Source organism: Hylobates moloch, unplaced genomic scaffold (assembly GCF_009828535.3).
Source record: "Hylobates moloch isolate HMO894 unplaced genomic scaffold, HMol_V3 SCAFFOLD_2, whole genome shotgun sequence".
Classification (NCBI taxonomy): domain Eukaryota; kingdom Metazoa; phylum Chordata; class Mammalia; order Primates; family Hylobatidae; genus Hylobates; species Hylobates moloch.
Window position 1 is genome coordinate 132124739 of NW_026652277.1, and position 22597 is coordinate 132147335.

The window sequence follows — 22597 nt, forward strand, 5'->3', positions numbered from 1 at the left end:
TTTCTTTGGTATGTTAATTCTTGTTAGTAGCATTAACTACAAGTAATAGAATTTTTAGCCTTTCAGAATTTCTGTCACAAAGTCAGAGAAGAAAAACTCTATGTGCCTGCAAATGTATTTCCTGCGCAATTGAAATATAAATGTGGTTTTAAAGTAGCAATATAATGCGTCTTTCAGAATGTGTTTATATTTTCAATTTGTTTTATCCTAACTCTCAAAATGAATAAGTCTGTGGTAGCCAACTGGCTTCAAAGTAGCTTAACCTTAGTTTTAAGACCATACTAAAAATATTGTCTGCACAACCTTTCCTAATCAAGTTTGAAAGAGACAGATGGGCCTGCTTTTTCCTTGTACTGTGTTTATGGTTATAATCTACATTTGCTCACATAACACATTAAAAAAAATCAGCTGCAGAACTGACATCAGAGAAAGTGATTCCAAATTCTAAATATATATTCTAAATTCAAAAAGGTAACAGTGAAGCCTATAAATTCCCTGTTGATAATGACCAAAATCCATTTAAGCAAGAGTAATAAATATGAAGAAACCTGTTTGTGAAAGGACAAGAATCCTGGAGGTCATTTCTGTAGAAGCTGCTAAGGTAGCACTTGAGAAAATTCCTTAGAACTTATTTCCTTTCTTGCCATCTATAATTCCCAATCTCTCTGAAGGTTTAGTTCACTTACCCACATAAAATACTAGCCATACTACTACGGTATGGCAACGCATGCATACCTAATAGTATAGACAGTATTAAACTTCACAAATATTTGCTTCTTCTCCCTGGGGGAGGAGAATTATATTTCCTTGCTTCATGGATGTCAGATTTGACCATAGACATTGATTTGGCTAATAAAATGAACACAGTGACTTGTGTCACTTTCAGAGGAAAGCATTTAGAGCCTGTGTGTCCTTAGCAATGATCTCTTTTCATTCCTGATAAATGCTGCTCTGCTGGTCGGGGACTCAAAGTGCAGACTTGGAGTGGAGTTTCCAACTTGCAATACACACATAGTGGGAGGGAGAAATGAATCTTTAAAGTCTTAAGCCATTGAGACTGGTCATTTGTTACCTCAGCATAATGTAGCCTATTCCCAACTAACACATGTGATAAGGAGCCATGCCCCAGAATGAAGGGAGGCTCTTTTACCTAGAAGGTATGAAAGAAGAAAACATAAAGCAGGATTAGTATTCAGATTAGAGAAAGACAGCATATGTAAAACTGCCTAGTGCATATTTAATGATATGTAAAATTATTAACAGATTAAGGAGGACTCATTTTGGGATGATTTTTATGTGTTGGGGGTGATACAGGTAAAATAATTAATCTGTTCATACCAATAGTACAAGGATGCTTACATTTTATCCTCAAAAATCATTGTAACCCTTAGTTGACAGTATGATTGGTGGCAGAGATCATGAAATTTTGGCAGGAATCAGAAAGATAAAGAGTTCAAGTCCTATTCCTTCCTCTTCTTAAATGTTCAATTTTGAATAATTTAATTTAAGCTGCAATTTCCTCATCTGTAAAAGTATAATATGGAGCCTACCTCATAGGATTATTATGAAGATAACATATAATGCATGTTACGGGTCTAATATGGTATATGATGTGGCATGCAATGTCTGTTCAACCAGTACAAATCTTATTATGTATGTACATTTAGTTTATACTTTCCCACTCAGTAAATGGAAAAATAAAGTATACAGAGTTATCCAGGGTATAAAGCTATAGAGAACTGGTTTCAGGTTTTGGATCTTAATTTGAGACAGAGTGTTTCAAAGATTCTCAAAAGGCAAACACAGTTTTATCTTTAGGGCCAAAGAGTCCTGGGAGGCTGTTTTAAAGGAACACTGAGTCAGAGGGTGAGTAGCTGTGCTGTTTCCTTCTGTTAACAAAGACATTTTGAGAAGACCCCAGCAGGGATGGCTGGGGGACACTGGCTTCTTCCTGCCCTTTCTTAGATTCTGAGAGTATAAGATTCAAGGGGAGGAAGGTGAAGATAAATACAACCTAACAGAAAAACTGCTATGTATTGCTATAGTCATTTTTGCACATATAATGTAACTACATAAAAATGCTTACCCACTGTGGTTCCCTTTTAGACAACAGGGCTGCCAGGTGCCATTGGCACCCAATTTAGTGACTGGGTAAGGAAAATCAGAAAGCTTCTAAATTCTAGATAATGTGAGAGAATTAAAACTGTATTCCCTTTAATATCTATTCTGAAAACTGTCATCTCTAACTTGGCCTTAGAGGGACAAGTAGTTTCTTCTTACGTGAGCAGGTTTCTAGTTTCAGCTCATCACTTTTCTTCATCATTTACACATGGCTTTTGACTTTCATTCATGGTACAAATCCTTGGACCTAAAACATTTTGATGCAACATTAGCTTGATGACTCTGACTCTCACTTTTAAAAAATGAATGACCTTCTCCCTGAATTATTTAATCATTATATAGGCTAGGATGTATTCTCTGTTTTCTTGCAGATAAGTGTCCATCAACATAAATTCCCTTGTGCATATGAAGTGTCGCTTGTCAGTTATTGACTTGTTTTTATGTTCTTTGCCTTTTCAAGCCAAAGCCTATTTCAATTTATAAGACAACTGGTCTAGATGCACAAAGTCTATCAGTACCGTCACTGTATAGTGGTGTTCTGAAAGTAGACATTCAACCAACATATTCAGGTGCATTCAGATGGACCAAGGATGGGTTCCACAGGTCTGAACTATCACTTGTACATCTGTAGAATCATTGCTCTTAAGGTTTCTAGTGATTCCAATTGCGGATAATGTGTCTCACTCAACTTAAGGGATATTACAGCCTAAGACGACTTTAGTCCTGTGGCTGGTTAATAAAGTACTGTCAAACTAGGAAATGATTATACTTGCAGGAAATGTCTACAGTTAGTTCCAGGCCAATAATCAGGAGAAAGAAACATTTAAACAAAGATTCTAACAAATCCTTAGGATTGGCTTGGTGTAGAAAGTGAACATTGACTGCATCAGTTAAATCTCCTAGTTTCTGAATGAATGAATTGCTAGGTTTAGCACAGGCAGAGGATTTGTTTATCATCTTCAGTAAGAAATTTGGCTTGAGGCTGAGACCCAAGCCTCATCAACTTGATCTTGAGACCAAGACCCCATCAACTTGATGGGGTTAGTTACTCAATCACAATTGATGAAGGGTTAAAATAATAACCTATTTAGACCACAAAAGAGGTCTAGGCTTTATGGAAAAGGCTGTTCCAGTTTAAAATATGGAAAAAGGTATTCTAGCCCAATATTGATGAAAATTAGGTAATTTCAAAAACATGTTAGAACAGAACATGATGAAAGTGTTATTTCTTTGTTAAGGTGGTTGGGTTTGGCAGATAGTATTGTTAGGCGTCTGGAGAGAAAGATAGATTTGGGATATAACTGTTGAACATGTGAAACATGCATAGAGATGAAGAGAGGTGTCTCAAGGAGTTTTCTTGCATCCTAAGATTCAAATTACTTGTATATTACTTTTCCCCGCCAAACTAGTGTTTCTCCAACTCACTGTTAAGCCAGGTTTTAAGACAAACACACACACACACACACACACACACACACACAAAACAAAAAAAAACCAAAAAAAAAAGAAACAAAAAGGGAAAAACAAACCCACTCAGTTTTATGCAGGCATACATGATCCTGGCAAGTTTTGCTAAATTATTTTCTATTTAGAGTTTCTAGATGGATCTCAAAGTTTACCTCCTCCTGGAAGCATTTTCAGACCCTTTTCCCTCACAGCCACTTTTCTGTTCCACTACTCTTCTCCCATGCCCCCTCATATACCTATGAGTTCATTCAACAAGTACTTATTGAGCACTTACTCTGTGCCAGGCAATATTTTAGCATGCTTCGGCTATGTTGGTGAACAAAAATTCTTGCCTTCAGTGGAGTTTACATTCTAGTTGATGAGAGGGGAGAAATGACAAGGAACTAACCCTTATTTAAATTGCAATGCAATAATTTACTTTCTCACCTGACTCCTTGAAGCCAGAGGACTGTGTTTTATCTCTATTAAAAAAGTAGGCCCACTGGGCCTGGTGGCTCATGCCTATAATCCTTTGGGAGGGTGAGCTGGGTGGATCACCTGAGCTCAGGAGTTCCAGACCAGCCTGGGCAACATGGCAAAACCCCATCTCTACTAAAAGTATAAAAAATTAGCTGGGCAAGGTGGCACACGCCTGTAATCCCAGCTACTTGGGTGGCTGAAGTACAATAATTGCTTGAACCTGGGAGACAGAGTTTACAGTGAGCGGAGATCACGCCACTGCACTCCAGCCTGGGTGACAGAGTGAGACTCTGTCTCAAACAAAACAAAACAAAACAAACCAGTAGGCTCTCAGAAAGTATTTGCCTAATGACTGAAACAGGAATGACAATATTACAAGTCAAAGATATTCTTAAAAGATAATATTTGAACCTTTATTCCTCAGTACTAATTTATGAACTAGCACAGTAATTAGAGCAGTTGTATAGTAGAGTTTCCAGTTTTATAGATGTAATTTTGGAAAGTTTTCTAGTTGAAATATTGAGTTGTCAAACATACTCAATTTCAGTGATCATAATACTTCTTTTTAGTCAATGCCCATGAAGCCTTTAAATTTTTTTTCAGTGAAGAATCTTCTATTCAAGCACAAAATAAAAATAAATCTCTATTCTTAATAGGATTTAACCTTCAGAATATTATGAGACTCAGTAGAGCTTTAAATTTGTCAATGCCCTTGAATCCTATAAACTTCTTTTTCAGTGAAGAATCTTCTATTCTAAAGCACAAAATAAAAATAAACCTCTATTCTTAATAGGATTTAAACATCAGAATATTATAAGACTCAGTAAGGCTTTAAATTTAGGGTGTTAGTGAAGCTTTGTGGTTTAATATTCAAAATAACTCTTAAATGGTCTTAACTGAATGCCCATTTGGATACTTATATTTAGTATCCACACAATGCTGTTTCTTGGAATTTTCTTTGAGTAAAATCTCCTAGAATACAGATAAGCTCCTGACATTTTTTTCTTTAAATACCCTTGTTAGAATGATTAGTGTTTGCAAACAAAGATTACACATTCTTCACCTTAAATACATTTATTTAGTGCCCAGTCTGGGGTTGTGAATACAGTCGGTGGTAATAATGTACTTGTAGATAGTGATAAGTATTAAACTAGTGGGTTGGCCATATCCTTTGTGGATTCCCCATTGTTTACCTGGCTGTGGGCTTTCTCTATGCATCTTCCTTGTTCTTTAGCTATGTCCACTAGAGGGTGAGTGGGAGGGAGGAAGAAAAGACAAAAGAAGAAGTTTGGCAGATCTGCTGAACAGTTTGATGATGCAAATTAGTTTGAGGATCAATTTAGGATTTCTCTATTCATATTCATCTTGCCTCTTATTGCCATGGATACATAAGTTGATTTTTATGAATATAGCATTTATAATGGCAAATTACAAGATGGCAGTATATTATACAGAGTCTATTTTTACAACTTGAAAAATAAATGCCAACATCCAGATAACTTCAAACAGCGTTGTGAAAACATGCTACACTATCCCAACAAACATAAGGTCCAGACATGCAACATCATTTTTTTTTTCACATTTTTAGACTACCAGTAAATATTTTTGGCATTGAGTTCCATGAATGTGAGGAACTATATTAAGTTATAGGACTGGCTCTACTGATAATGTCACAATAGGCTGTTTATATATTTTCAGTAATATATTTAAATAATAAAAATAGAAAACGTCATTCAAGTCAAGAATTGCTAGTTTTAGTCATCTTCACAATCCTTAAAGTTAACACCATCTACCTATGCACCACGGATTGATGATGTTGGAAAGGTGATATTGCTCAAGATATTGAACATCTATGTGATGCTTGGAATTCCATCAGTATAGGCTCACACTTAGTAAGAACTGCCAGGTGAGAGACCTAGATAGGGCAGTGGAAATGAAATAATAGAGGTAGGAGCAGGTAAGTCAAGCCTTCTTACTATAAAAAAGAATGCATGGAAATTGCAATCAATTGTAAAATTTAGTTTATATAAAATCCTAAATTTGATCACATATACTTTTTATGATATTCCATGAACTAGAGATGTGTACAGGGTTAAGTACAGAAGGTAAAGAAGAAGGGAAAAAAGGAAGGAAGGAAGGAAGGAAAGAAGGAAGGAAGGAAGGAAGGAAGGAAGGAAGGAAGGAAGGAAGGAAGGAAGGGTAGCAATAGTGTCTTTAATATAATCAGAAATTACTTATTTACAGGGATTAATTAATTTATTTCCATCTGTGGCACCCAAACACCTCCATTCCTTCCTACCCATCACACACACAGACTCACAAACACAAAAACACTGACACACAATCCCAGAATGGGAACCAATGGCTGGCACTAGACTATTTCTCATCCTTGTACAATCTGCCTGTTTTCCTAAAAAAAGAAAAAGAAAAAGAAAAAGAAAAACACTTTACAGCTACTGTTTTTCTTTCTTTTTGTAAAACCATAGACACTCCCACATAGCACAAGCTCAATTCCAGCCAAGCTGGGTGTGCTTTTAAATAAAGAAAACAGGTCTTCTAGTTCTGTGTTAGCAAAGTCACCTCTCACTGGCAGTGCTAATGCTAAACATGTAATAATACTTTATTGTCATGAGCAGGAATCTGCTCTGCTAATTAAATGCAGCTGTCAGTAATTACTACTTGTCAGTGTAATCTATTTTAGGGAACTCTACTTTAAATGATAAAAGATGGGCTTGATATTGAGAGGGTGGGATAGGCAAGGTGACTGCTTACTTCCCCAGATCAGAAACTCACTCTTTCTTATGATGAATGAGTACCTTTATTGTGATGATGTCTTATCTGAATTATTCTGTATTTCTTTAGTGCATGAGTCACAAAGTTTGAACTTAGTTTTTTTAAATATCTGAAATCTGTCACCCCTCTTTGTAATGCCAAGTACTAAGACTGTCGCAGAGTTATAAATGCGTCATGATGGTAATTTGTAATAGATGATAAATCTATAAGAAAAACACCAATAGTGAAGTGATTATAATCCCTACCATCACATACTTAGTTCAGTATGGATGTACCTTCTAATTGCTGGCAAATTTGATGAGACATAGAGGAGAATCACTCTGAAGTGGGGAGTAGTAACCATTCCTTGTATAACCTTTTTCACTGATACTCAACCAGGTTTTCTCTGGGAAAATGTTTAGATTTCAGTTTAAGACTTTGAAATTTGCAAATCAAAAGAAATTCATGGTGTTTGTGTGTAATATTAATTTATCTAACTGATTCTGGTATGAACCTAAAACTCTGTAATAGCCTACATCTGCATGACTAAAAGCAATGTCAGGACAAGGATACTGCAGTCTGCTTTGCTCCACGGGATTGGTATTGGGACTGCCACAGATGCTGGCACTGAGTTCTGGGTCCAAGGGGAATAGACCTTTGTCCTCACCTCCCCTAACTTCTCTAACTTCTCTTGACATTTAAAATGAATGTGGTGGCAGTGGAAAGGGAAACTGGAATCTCAAGGAGCAAAGTGATGGGGTGAGGGAAGGATCAACCAAAACAAAGTAAGCAGAGCAGGAAGTATGAAGGAGGTTTGGCGCACGAGTAGCTTTTACCCCACTGAGGCTGAAAGACTTATCACACCCTCAGAGCATCCTGACTGCCTCATCCTTCTTCTTCCACCATCTGTTTTATATCCAACACTCCAATAGTCCTTGTGTGCTAGATAATTAATTATCTTGTTGTAGGTCTCAACAAATTTGGCAGCTACTCTTCTGAATACAGTACATTATTTAAATAGAATTAATATTTGATTTTTTTGTCCTAGGAAGAAAGAAAAAAGTTTTTCAGATGGAAATAATGACAAAAGTAGAACTACTTAAACGTATGTTTGAAATACACTTGCATTCTTCTTCCTGCTACTCCCTATTGGGTAAGAGATGCACAGTCCGGTGGGAGGGGTATAAATGTCCCCATTTCCATGACATAAATTCTCACTTCCTTTACTGAGAAAATGTAGATTATTCCAGATTTTTAAAAAAATATTTAAAATTCCAAGTGATCAGCATCTCAAAAGAAGAAAGAACACATTAAATAGACACCTTTAAAAAGTAGAGTTTATTGAAAGAGAAAAACCAAGAAAATAAACATGGATAATGGTTGGAATTCTGAATGATTTTTTACTTTTATAGGTCCTACCGCCTCCTCCAATGCATTCCTAAATGGCCTGTAATATGCTGAACTGTCTTTTGTATCAACGAATGAAGTTCTTAGAGTACAGTAGTTGCTCAATAAATAGCTGCTGAATGTAGTAGCAATGATTCTGAGCTATTATCATGATATTGAGTTACTGTCATGTTTCCTGCTACCCACTCCAGCTAGATGAAGTGAGTGGGGGATGCTTCACGGCAAGTGTTTAGGCAGCAGGGCCAAAGGTATGCTTCCAACCTTCTGGTTTAGTGATGGTTACAATGGGGAGAACATGGACTCTATTTCCTCACATGAGCATCCACAGGGTCCACCCAGCTCCACACTCACAGAGGTCCTTATTTTCCTTTTCTGCACTGTACTCCCTTTATACATCAGTCTCCCTTTTTTCTACCTTGGAGAGCCAAGACTCCACTTGGTTCTCTTCTGAAACGATGAAGTCTTTCTCCTCAAGCCTACCGTAGGTATCTAGGGAGTCCTGGGTAAAAAAAAGACTGCAATATGCATCATTACCAGAATGTCTGCCCCAGCCTTGTGTTGGGTAAAAAAAGACAGGCTGATAGAAGGGGTCTTCCCAAACAGTAAACCACTGGCACAGGAAGACAGCAAGCACTGCATTAACCATATTTAGGACTTCATAACATTTTTCTCAGCATCATTATTAATATATCCCCTTTCAATTTCAAAAGTCTCCCAGTATGGATTGTAAGTCCTATGTTCAGCTACTTATAACACGTGTAAGACTTGTTCAGCTTTCCAACATTTCAATATTTTGGAATATTGGAACTACCTGTAGACCAAGAATAGCTGATTGTTATCGTGAGAGAATTAAGTCACAGTAAACCGCATGGTTGCAAGATAATAAAACTAGGCCCTTTCTTAGGGCAATGGAATTATTGGTAATCAGAAAGCTACTAAAGTCAGAGAAAGAAGTTAAGGTGACTTCTAAAACAGGATATAGTTACATCTTCAAAATAGTTTAAGAATTTCCAAGTAAATTTATAACTAAAAGTAGATATAATTAATTTGGTTCTACTTTTTTATTGCTCATGATTTTCTCTCACATTAAGACAGGAAATGGGAATATAATATCCACATAATTAGGGAATATTAATGAAAATGTTTCTATGTACTTTAGAGGAAAGCAAAGAACATAATATTTAATTACTACTTTGTTTTTAATTTCAGGAATAATATACAAGAAGTCACCTAAAATGGTCTAGTTTATTCAGTAAATTAAATGTGTCAATGTCTTTAGAGAATAGTGTATTATATTGTATATATTTTGAAGGTAATACTACATTTTACATGTTATATTTTTGAAACTAATTTCTTATTTTACTTGCACATATAATTACTTACCAGGGGATGACCATGCACATCTAAAAAAAGACTTGCTTCCAAATGTTTGCCATTAAATGTATTAATCAACAGGTCATTTCTATTTATTTAGTACTAGAGAGACATCTGTAGTGTGATTACCATATGTTGTTAGCTAATTTTTTGATCTTATTAAGTTTTCCATTTTGGTCATGGTAAAAGAACTTAATTTCATACTTATTTCCATTCTTAAAAGAGAACTCAGATTTTTAAATCTCATTAAGTGGATACTAATAATTGGTTAAATATAAATCCCTTGCTTTGTAGAGAAAAATAAACTTAAATAACATGATTATTAGATATATTTAAAAGAATTTAAATAAAAGAAAACCTCAAAAATGAGCTCATGGACTGTTACAGAACTTTTTGAAGCTTTCTTGGTCTGCAAGTAGAAAATAAAAGTGGCCTAATACTCTATAGACTATTATTGAAGAAATGGAGACCTAAATCGTCTCTTAAAAATTATTATAATCATATTGATAGATGGATGCTTACTTCTAGGCACTTAGAACACTACTAGAGAAAAATAGGTAGTGGGGGTTAGGGCAGGACGGAGGGGTAGAGTTTTCCCTGCTCCACCAGGCACATTGTCCCCGCTTTCTTACATTGTGCCCTCACTATGCGTTTTCTCCATCATCTAGCACACTCGATACTGTTTGTTTCATTGAAAGTTGGGTTGCCCTTGGGCTTACAAGTTCTTTGAGAACTTGTAATATAAAGACAAATAAGGTCATCATATTCTCAGATCCAGCACACTGCCTGACACATAGTACCTGTTCAATGTATACTGAAATAAGTCAGCAAGTAAGAAGGGCATTAAAAAGTCGACACAGGGAGAGATAAGATGATTATTTCTCCTATCAAAATGTATTTAGTGCTTCCTATATATTCCAGACACTGTGCTAGGCACTGGAGTTGTAGGTACTGTTGGGGGTGGGGAGAGAGTGTGTGTATGTGTGTGCGTGACAGGGGAATAACATTAACTCAATAGAGTATGATCTGTACTACCAAACAGAGGAGCAGAAAGATAGCCCATCCTGGCTTGGGTGGAGGTGGGTGAGCTTCAGAGAAAAGGGGCAAGAAAACAAAGAGAGGTAGTGTGGAAGATAAGAGGTTAGACAAGCAGAGAACCCTTAGGGAGAGGGACCAGCATATAGAAAGGAATGAAGTATGAAGGAGCATGGTCCATTCCTTCCCTGGAGTCACCCAATTGTAAGGACCTTGCAGAGGAGTGACAGAAGTTGAGTCCCAGGCTGGTCCACTGGAATAGTAAGGGCTTTGTAGGTTGAGCTAGTTTGAACTTTACCCTGAAGGTAAGGGATGCTGCAGGTTAGTAAGCAAGTGAACTGCATGATCAGGTCTGTAGTCAGAAAAAAAATCAAGCATTGAAGAGGATGGAGATCCAAGGCTTATTAGGAGGCTACTATGATTCAGGTGAGAAGTTCCAACGGCCTGAACTTAAGGAATAGCACTGGGGCTGGTGAGATAGGTAGTGTTCAGGAAGCAGGATTGTCACATCTTGGTGACAGACTACAAGTGGGAGGAGATGATCTTGAGGTACCTATGTTCCTACTATGATCTTTGTGACAAACTATTCTTAGTTTCTCACTTTTCTTGGATGTCTGGGCAGATGATACTGCCAATACAGAAGAGCAAAATAACATAAAGTGTTTGAGAAGAGGTAATCTTAAAAAAGTAATGGTGTATAAAAATTTTCAAGCACTTGATCTTTCTGTTAGTAGTACAGAGTTGGAAGCCCTTATTTAAAGAATGCTAGTATTTGTGGAATTCAGAAACTCCCAAAGTAAATGCTTCTATAAATAACCCTTAACTCACTAGCAATCCATTTCAGAGTGGACAGGGTATGAAGATAAGATAAACAACTGATTAAGAAAAAATAATTATATTCATAGAAAATCTGAAAATAATATTATGGCTAATATATATATATTTTATTTATTTATTTATTTATTTATTTATTTATTTATTTATTTATTTATTTTTTGGATACAGAGTCTTGCTCTGTCTCCCAGGCTGGAGTGCAGTGGCGCGATCTCAGCTCACTGCAAGCTCCACCTCCCGGGTTTACGTATTATGGCTAATATTTTTAAAGATTTTATGATGTGCCAGGCACATTTATCAAGACAATGGGAATTATGTTCTTCACTTTAAAGAGTCAGATATCAGAGCTAAGTTGGTATCACACATCTAGTCTAGATTTGGAAACAGAGGAATAGAACCATAGTTAAGTAAAAATAAAATGGAAAAAAGTATCTCCCAGCTACCCATGCATCTGCAAGCCCACCAGTCCCGCATACAACCTTGTACCTGTCTTGTGCTCTGCCTCTGCCCAGTTTCCCCAGGTCCTCCTGTCTGGGTGCCTCAGCTCTCTGCTTCTGAAGTTCTGAGTACCTACACTAAGGAGCTCTGTGTCTGCCCCATTAAACCATGTGCCAAGTACCATGGAAATAGGGATGAAAAGAATACAATCCCTGTCCCTGAGAAGCACTCAAGTCAGGTGAGCAAGACAACAGTCCTTGAGCCTTTTATGGATGTTTTCAAGGGTGCGAGGGGACCTTTCAGATCTGCAGGAACCCTAGAGTTCCCTGTGGCAAACTTTTCCACTTTTCCGTGCTGCATCCCCGGGAGGAAGGCTCTTTTCCAGTGCCCTCTCATCCTATATTGTTGCATTCAGCTCAGAAAAAGTGAGCCAGATAGGAACCTTAGGTCACAGACAGCTAGCTCACCAGATGAGGACATTCCATTTGCATAAAATGTCAGTTCCCACTACTGCCTACAGAGTGTGAGTGCAACTGCAGTCATGTACTGCATAACATCGTTTCGGCCAATGACACACCACATAAACAACACTAGTCTCATTAGATTACACTATTATGTTTTTACTGTACCTTTTCTATGTTTAGATACACAAATCCTTACCATTATATTACAACTGCTTACAGTATTCAGTACACTCACATGCTATACAGGTTTGAAGCCTAGAGATGATAGGCTATATCATATATCCTAAGTGTGTACTAGGCTATACCATCCAGGTTTGTATAAGTACACTTTACGATGTTCACACAATAACAAAATCGGCTAACAATGCATAGCCCGGAATGTGTCTCCATTGTCAAGTGACACATGACTGCATTTAGAAGGATTTTGGCATACTTATTTAAGTCTATTTTAAAATCAATTCAATTGTTTGCTAAAAATTAATGTTATCTAATTCTTTGTTCTAGTGGCCATTGCATATACATATGAAAAGTATGTACACAAAGTCAAGAAATTGAGCCTTATTGAAATTAAATTACTCTTTTGTTTGTTGCAAGGAAGATACAGGAAAGTAGGGAGGCATGAGTTTTAAGGCCCACAAATCCACAGAAAATACTTGGGGGCCAACTGCAACTAAGAAGCCCGTTAGTGTGCGGGTTAAATATGGGCTTCAGAGACAGATGGTGTGGGTGAGGATCATGGCTCCACCCCTCTAGCTCTGGGTCCTTCCTGGGCCTCAATTTCCTCATCTGTGAAATGGAAATACTAACGGCATATGTCCCAATGAATGCTTTGTAAGGGCAAAATGTATAAAGACCTATACTGCTTGGTACATAGTAAATATCAACTACCAGAATTAAATGAGTGGCAAAAAAAAAAAATCTAAGAATAAAATTAAACTTAACCTTTTAAGTCAAGTTATTCACATTTAGTGACCAGAGTTAGGAAATAGCTTTTCCCTTTATACACTGAGTTCTATAATGTATGAAATATAAAAATGTCAGAAAGAAATTTCTGTGTAACCTAAAGTTTTCAACTCATATCAGATACAAAGACAAATATAAATATTTCAATTCCTTTAGCAAAAACTTTCATTCTTTTCCATTTACTACATCTGGATAAGAGGATACATATTCCAAAGAATCAAGTGAACTTATAAAGCAAGGCCTTGCAAGTAAGAACAGTGAATTAGCTGTCCCAAAAGCCTCCTCTTTTTTTTTTCTTTCTTTTTTTAAATTAGACGGAGTCTCACTCTGTTGCCAGGCTGGAGTGCAGTGGTGCAATTTCGGCTCACTGAAACCTCCACTTCTTGGGTTCAAGAGATTCTCCTGCCTCAGCCTCCTGAGTAGCTGGGACTACAGGCATGCATCACCATGCCCAGCTAATTTTTGTATTTTTAGTAGAGACAGGGTTTCACCATGTTGGCCAGGATGGTCTCGATCTCTTGACCTTGTGATCCACCCGCTTTGGCCTCCCAAAGTGCTGGGATTATAGGCGTGAGCTACCGCGCCCGGCCCCAAAAGCCTTCTCTTAATTTCTGTGTTCAGCATAGGCCTTTAAATCTGGTATTACTTTAATCAAGCTTAAGTCTTAAAACACATAATTCTTTCTTCATACACTTCCCTCAAGAGTAAGAGAACCCATGCTTTAAAATGGAGAACGATGTATTCAAATACACATAATGAGCATGTTGTTCCCATTATGTTTAACCATCTATGATGATGGTATGTTGATGTTAAAGATGGTGGTGATGACAGCAGTATCAATTACTACTTCCTGAACTTTTACTATGTATGACACTCAATGCTAAGTATTTTGCATAGATTATCATATGGATATCAATGAAGTGGTATTTCCATTACCATGTAATAGATAAAATTACTAAGAATTTGGCCGGGCGCAGTGGCTCACGCCTGTAATCCCAGCACTTTGGGAGGCTGAGGTGAGCGGATCACTTGAGGCCAGGAATTCAGACCAGTCTGGCCAATATGGCAAAACCATGTCTCTACTAAAAATACAAAAATTAGCTGGGCGTGGTGGCACATGCCTGTAGTCCCAGCTGCTCAGGAGGCTGAGGCACAAAATCACTTGAACCCAAGAGGCGGAGGTTGCAGTGAGCCAAGATTGTGCCGCTGCATTGCAGCCTGGGTGACAGAGCGTGAGTCCAACTCAAATAATAATAATAATAATAATTAATTAAATTACTAAGAACTAGAAGAATGAAGTAACTTGCCCAAGACACCATAGCTAATAAGCAGTAAAGCAGGGATTTTAATTCAGCCAACTCTGTCTGACTACAGTACTAACACTCCAATAAATTATTTATGTTGAGGCATGTTCAGAATTATTGTGATTTTTTCCATTGACTTGAGTTAGTTAGCTATGGCAGAGAGCATTACAGTGACATTTTAATATGTTCTTGAATAGTTCCCCAAACTATACTCAAATAGTAAGACTGTAAATATTTATGATAGAACAGTTGTGGTACCTCATTAGCAGTTTAAAGATTCTGTTACTTCATGTTAATTATGCCTTGTATGCCTTTTTCAAATAAAAAGTACAATTACAGGCATTCTTCTTTTTGTCTACTCCTAAACTTAAACATTAAAACCGGTTTATTATTTCACACTTCTTATAACATCCTTCTCCTTTCTATCTTAGGCCATTCCATCTCATAAAAGTTATTATTCCACAAGGTTTCATAGATAGTAATGTCCTGAGATCATCATGACAAAATAAAATGTCTATTCAGTATTAAATCACATCTTAAAACTGTGCAATTATAAAGACACTTGAAGCTTTTTTTTTAACCTCTGGAGTAACAACATGTGGAATGCCCTGCTTCAGTACATGCAGTAAATATTAATGGGATGCCAACTGTCTGTACCCAAGTCTGAGCAGAATAAGTCTTCTCACTTCACACCTCTATAAAACTCAGATTCCTTTGGCAAGTACTATACACCGTAGTAACACAATATTGACCTCTGTGCAAGAGGTTCACATTATAAGGATATCATGGGAAGCATAAAACATTCAGTATCAGATTCTCTGAGCTATTAAAACTACTTAAATATGGCATCAGTTCTTAAAGTTACCTCATTTAAAAGTAGCTGAACCTTTGAAAATTATTAAGTCCATTAAAAACTACATTAAGTTATAGCACTATGCTCAAGGACTGCTGTGGTTCAGGTTATGTCACGGCTTCATTACAATCACCTTCCTTATGAATTTCAGAATTCACTAGAAGTTGAAAATTATAAATCTCAGTTGCTAGAATCTATTTGCTTTACACCTAACTTGCTCCCCACTGGGCCCTCTATTTAAGTAAACTTAGAAAAAAAAATCTATTCAAGAGCAGAGTAGACTGCCTGGACTCAAATGCCAGTTCTGCCATATAGTAGCTGCGGAGCTTGAGTCATTTATTTAGGTTCATAAACCCTCACCTTCCTCATCTCCTAAATGGCAGTAAAAATGATAAGATCAAAAGAAAAATAAAATAATAATAGCAGCTGTACCTACTTATTTTCCCTCTGTAAAATGGGAAATGACAGGAGAGCTACCAGAATCAAATGAGTTAATATGAGTAGAGCTCTTTGGACATTGTCAGGCACATACTAAAATTTATTACAAATGTTTCTTAAATAAATTGTTCAAAAAATGTATCATACTCCATATTTTCAATATCAAACTAGTAGAGCATTTATGGGTATCATTCTCAAAGTGATGCTGACTTCACAAACCACATATGGCACAAAGGGATTCTATTCCTATTGTACAAGGTTATTAAAAAACAGATACATACATAAACAGAAACATAAATACATACTATATATGTATACATATGTGTATGTGTATATGTGTGTATATATACACATTGTGTATATATATACACACGTTTATACATTTGTGTATATATACACACATATATATATATAAATATGTATGTATAAATAAATATAAATAAAATTTACCTCCCCCATGCAGAGTCAAGTTAGGTAAAGTGGTCTAAAGTCAAATAAACTCTTCAACTATTTCTTAATATGGACATAGCTTTCCTTCATAAAACTTCAAGAAGAAGAAAAATAATCTATTGGACCAATGTTAATTAATAGTAAGACACCATAATGGAACTTCCATATGAGATTTAGAAAGGTTCATTTATCCTGTCAACATTTTATGAATTTCCAGATGTAATCTTTTACTCTACTTTTGATAAGGGTTAGCTACTCTGAAATGTTTTTTACTTAGATTGGTGATTTTTAAATGAAGTTACTAATATCTTGCTTTAATTGCACTTCTGCTTAAAGGTTAAGATAACAGTAAAACTCAGAAACAAACATTGATTCCAGAGGAAGCAAAATTTGTCAACAATTAAGTTAGATACCAGAATATATATACAAAAGGTTACATTTTTGCTAACTTGAAACAATTAATATTGAATTCACAGAAAGCCTAAAATACAGGATTTTTCTGAATGGTAATGGTTTAATTTATAATGAAAAGTTTAACTAGGTATTTTTGTTTTGAGCTCCCCTCACCAAAAAATGGAAAGGATTTAAATGATTTGAAATCTATGGTTTAAAAAATTTCCTTAACTTGACTTGTTCTCTCTTTCAAGCTATTCACCTGTACTTAAAAGAAACTATTATTCCATTACCAAATAATAATTCTTCACTTAATTGCAATCATCTCAGAATATGAAAATATTGGGAAAAAGTATTTAGAAATCCAAAAAATTCATCCATATAAGAACCAATGAAATACAGAAATATTCACATAATTTCAATGTTCAAACACAACTCTAGTGTTACTACTCATACTCTATTCCCAAACTGGAATCATTTTTAGTAAGCATTCTCTCCTCCACTAGCCCCTTTTACTAGGAAGTTACCTTGAGAATTATTTTATTCATGAATGAGGGTGCCTACAATAAACAGATCATCCTGCTAGACATGTCAAGAGCATCAAAGAAAATTCACTTCAACTAAAGTTTCCATAAGACATTTCCCCTTTTCTAAAAAATCCTAAATAACTACTTTCGTTAACTTGTTCATTTATATATAATTGCTTTTTAAAAAAAGTTACTGTTTCTGAGATTATAAAAATTAAGAGACGGTAAGATTTAGGAGCAAAATATTTCTTGTGTTCTATGAATGCGAATTCACTTTTTCAGTGCAACAAGAACATTTGCATTTTCTCATAAATGAATACTAATGACAAATTCAGAGCTGGCATTACTCCATAGAAATCACACACAGAAAGCCAGAGCTAGAAATCATACAGTGCACAGATAGTTAAATTACTCTAAAGTATTCAGACAAAGAGCAAGGAGATTAGAGTCAACATCAATTCTCTGAAGTTGAGTCACATCTTAACGACATGGTGGGTTAAAGATAATTGTAGAATTTAGGAGGGAAACAAAGTTGGCTAGTTAATATCTTATGTGATTTCTGAGTCAACAGCTCTTTGTTGACCACCTACTCTGGGCAAGATGCTGCTTCCCTAAGTAAGCCACTGCTCTACAGTTCTATTTACACTGTGTAGGAGTAAGCATCCTGCTTCTACCAGAAATCCTCCCTTTTTGTTTAAAATAACACCCCAGCTCAAATTTGCATATTGTGTGTGTTCCTGTGCTCAATAAATACTTTTTGAATGAGTGAGAATTCAGTGAGTAAGAAGGTTATTCATTCAAAAACATCTGTGTATGCCGGCAAAAATGGTGAGGACAATGATAAAAGCGTAATGAGAACACTGGGCAACACCTCCTCACAAAGATGTCAAAGGGAGCAACTTCAAATGTTAAAGTTTAAGCATGAGCTCTGGCTTAACCTAGAAACCAGGATCCCAGTACTTGCTGTAATACTCCATTGAATATTGTGCTCGTAATTTCCCATGTAATTTGCTTACGTACCTATTTGAAAATATTTTTCTCAAGTAATGATGTTTCTATATGTTTTCTTAATTGAAAAAAGAGTGTTTCTAAAAGGCCAGAGTAGCTTGGGAGAAGCCAAAGCAGTTTACTTTTTCACTGTTAAAACACTGGAGGCGGTTAAATTTAACAACGGTTTCCTTCCCATTGCTATGTGTCTTGTAATATCTTCTTGTGTCTCCATCAGTTCACTGGTGAATAACTTCATATTCCTGAAGTTAAGAAGCCTGCCCTGATGCTCATTCAGTTACTTTGAGCAATGACCAAACAGAGAGAGGAAGGTAAGTAGTATTGTTTTCATTTCTCTAAAAACTTCACTAGGAGGAAACCCCAAGGTAACAATGACAACAACAAAAATCTATTGCAACATAATTGATAGCAATAAAACCTTTTTAAAAAAATAATCATTTTTGATATTCACATTTGTAATCCTCTTTTATTATCTTCTCTTCAACTTTTTCTTGAAAAGAGCTTAATATATTTGAAATAAATTATAATGTGTAATTTGTCTAAAGCTCTGAAATATGTAGAAACTACTAAGTAAAACCTTTGAGAAGCACCAGCCGTTTATTACTTCTAGCAAATCAGTTTAGAACGGAGCACTAGCACAGAAAGAAGGCCCACCCACCCACTTTCGCTCCCACCCAACCCGACCCTGCATGCTATTTATCAGGCCAAGTTTACATAAATCAGAGAAGAGTTACAGTGCTATTAAATGTATCCACGAAGTAATACGACATAAAGCACTTTGCAAATATTAAATCTCTCCCCAATGTTTTCTAAGAAGAAACTGGTATTCGGAGACAGAGAGGAGAGGGGGAGAGAGGGGAGGGAGGGGGGGAGAGAGGGGAGGGAGGGAGAGAGAGGGAGAGGGAGAGGGGAAGAGAGAGAGAGAGGAGAGAGAGAAAGACCCACCGGGTGAAGACAGGGTAGACCACGGATCTGAGCATCAGCTCCCTTGGGTGGGTGCCCTGAAGCAGTGAAGTAGGGAAGCGGAAGAGCAGAGGAAACCCACCAAAGTGAAGTGACTCCGGAGTTGTGGTAGAGGTTTGTTTGCTGTGCGCTTGGAACCTCCAGGTAAAGACATCCACCTTAAGCTGGACGCTCCTTGCAGGTTGCCCTAAACCAAGGTGGTCGCCCAAGTAACTGGAGCAGGAGTCTCAGCGCTCCAGTGAGTAGACAGCGACCTTTCAGACTTGTTAGTAGCAACAGTATGACCACCCCTCGACTGCATCCATCCCGCGCGCGCGCGCGTGTGTGTGTGTGTGTGTGTGTGTGTGTGTTGGGTGGGAAGAGATGCATAAAGTGGGGCTGTGAGGGGTGTGGGAGGGGCCAGCTGGGAAGAGAAAACACCCCACCCACATGTTAACTTAGCCTTTGCCTGTTCTTTGCCTGCCCTCTGCCTGCCCTCTGCTAGGGCCTCGCAGGCCCCCACTGTCCCAAAGCTGCCCTCGCGCTCCAAACAGCTCCACAGCAACCCCAGAAGTGACCGAACGCGAACCCCCAAACTCTGGAGAGCGCAGTAAACGCGTGTTCCCTTTCTCCCTCAAAGAGAGCGCTACCCAGCGCTCTAGGAGAGACTGAGAGAGAAACAGACAGGCAGGCTGACTGACACCTTCTGTCTAATTTTACCTCAGGAATTGCCCCCGCCGTTCTCATCTAGCACTAGTTTAACCTCTGGTCCTAAGCAAACCTCTCAAAAGTCTTCCCCAGGCAGCGCCCAGGAGAACCGCACCCCACAAAGTGCTTTTTTGCTGGCATCACCCGGATGCCTCCCTTTGGCGATTTGCCCCTTCTCATTTCCCCCCAAATCTAGAGGTCTCAAAGCCCCTCCCCCGCGCGAGGCGTGCAGCGCGCCTTGCTCACCATGGTCCGCGGCTGTGGCGGCGCGGACGGGAGCCCCAGGGTGCGGGGGCCGGCGGCGGGTCGCGTGGGGCCACCGGGCCGCTCCTGCGGTCCGGGCGGCAGTTGGTCCAGTAGTTTCGGATGCCCGGGCTAGGCTCAGCGGAGAGCGAGTCGGCGTGAACGGCAGCAAACCAACAGGGCTGTGCGTGGCGCGTGTGAGTAAGAGGCGGGCGGGCCCCACACGCAGGCGGCGGCGGCGGCGGCTGCGAGGTCTGGGGCGGGGAGCCCGGCGGGGGGGCAGGCGGGCGAGAAGTAGTGGAGTTTAGGGCGCGTTTCCTGCACTTCCCCTAGAGGCTGGAACCAGGTGCGGCAGGGCGCGCTCCCGTGGCGCGGGCACGGCACGGGCGGCCGCAGGAGCCGGAGTCCGCGCAGTGCCGGAGACCGCAGCCGCTCTGCGGGAGGAGGTGCGCATCCTCCTTGCCCCACGAGGGCACCGGCGCAGCCCCGGACCCTGAGCGCAGAGGGCGAGACTTCGGGCGTCCTCGGTGACAGCTCCTCGGGCAACCCGCTCCCTCCCAATCCGCCCAAAACAGCAACAGTCAGTGTGGCTGGGATCTTCCCTTCCTGCGTCCTCGAGCCTCCGGTGCCAAGCTGTGCGGGCGCCCCGCTCCCCGCGGCTGGCGCTGTCACGGCCGCCTCCCGGCCCCCAGAGCGCCCAAGCCGGCAGCTGCCTCCCGGAGACGTGCCCAGCTGTGTGCGCGTGTGTGTCTAAGCGAATCTCTTCCCCTCCATCACTTGGGCGCGCAGGAGGGACCGGGTCCCCGGCGACCAGCTGCAGAGTGGCTGCCAGTCCACACCCTCCCGGCTCTCTCCCCACCCACCCCGCCCCTACTCCTCCTCGGCTTCCCCTCCTCCCCCTGCTCCTCCTCCAGCTGCCGCTCCCGAGCTCCCAAAGGCAGCAGAGAAACCTCAGCGAAAGGGAGGAGGAGGGTGGGGAAGGAAGCGCAGGTGTCTTTGGCGGAGAGACGGGCGCACGCACCGGAGCGGCTTGATGCAGAGGGAGGGCAGGGCCTTAGGCGGAGAAAGGGGAGGAGGAGGATTTACCCGGAGGCAGAGGTCCTGCTGCTGAGCCACTACGCGTCCCACCCAGGCGCTGGAACCGCGGGCGAGCAGCGCAGTGGGGCGGCCGGATGGGCGCGCAGGGCTCCCAGTTGGACTGAGGTCGCAGCTTGGGGAACCTGCGGAGGTGACCAGGGTGGCAGAACTCGGGGACACAGAGGTCGGAGGGACCCAATCGCTGAGGCGCTGAGACCGGTCTCTCTGGGGTTAGGGGGATGCCTAGACCCAGAGCTTGGGGCACACAGGTGTCCAGGAAGCTGGTGTGTGTGGCTCCAGAGTGCCAGGCTGGAGAGCTGGAGGCGGTGAGGGGTCGGGCGGCGGCCGCGGCGTGCTCGGGGCTGCTGTGTGCATCCGGAGTCACAGGGGGCGATCACTGCCTAGCTGGGAAGCGGAGCTCAGGACTCAGCCTTCTTTCAGGTCCCGAGTCCAGAAGCCGAGAGGCACACTAGCCTTCCCAATTTAGTCTGTGTTCCTCCAACCCTTTGACCCCAGCAAAACAGGCCAGGAGCTGATTCCACCTGCTACTTACTGTACTCTTTACCCGATTGAAAGGACTCTACTGCTCCAAGGAGACTGATGTGTTACTTCTTCTCTCCCAACTCTATCTAGTCTGCTCCCTCAACATACATCCCTACCCAACCAAAATTACCCAGAACACTGTATTTCTCATTGATAAACTTTTTCCCTCTGGGGTTCCCTTAAAATGAAAATCTTTCCTCCCATTTTCTCTGTAAAGGCATTAAGTCTCTTGCTTACATTCCATAGCATAAATGCAGTACACAGAAAAGTCCTTTAGGCAAGAAATCACAGCATTATTGCTTATGACGGCTTGTCTGTTTTCAAATGACAGTCGCAGAATGCAAATTTGTGTCAACCTGAGGTCAGTGGAGAGAGTTGGTCCATTTAATTAGAGGTATGTTGGAAGGAATCTGGGCAACAACACTAGAAAGAATTGCTGTACTTTCTCCAGTACCCATTCCTTTTTATTATGGTAATTTCACTCTGTTAATTTAGGCAATCTGAAAATGAAATGTGGATGCAATTTACAAGGCACAATATTTCTAGATTCTCATTCAACAGCCCACCCCACCTCTTTTCTCCTGCCACTCTTACCATCACCTCAAAAGGTCATGAGCTAAGAACCCAAACTGCACTTTTTAAATCTCAGGAATAGCCTGAATGACAAAGCTGTTGAGTTTTAGAAAGAGATCAGTTAAGTCTAAACTTATTTACCAACTACTCAGACAAAATCATATGCTCAGCAGCAACAATAAAATGTATACTGTGTAATATATT

At 39.6% G+C, this 22597-nt stretch overlaps 1 protein-coding gene across 1 annotated transcript in view; it reads right to left on the bottom strand.

The window, feature by feature from the left end:
* Positions 1–21023, bottom strand: part of HS3ST5 (heparan sulfate-glucosamine 3-sulfotransferase 5) — a 295400-nt gene extending 274377 nt beyond the window's left edge. Inside the window, exon 1 of the mRNA XM_032157156.2 lies at positions 20204–21023. The gene's annotated coding sequence lies outside the window, so the exon portion shown is untranslated. The remainder of the gene's footprint in view (positions 1–20203) is intronic.
* Positions 21024–22597: the final 1574 nt, after the last annotated feature.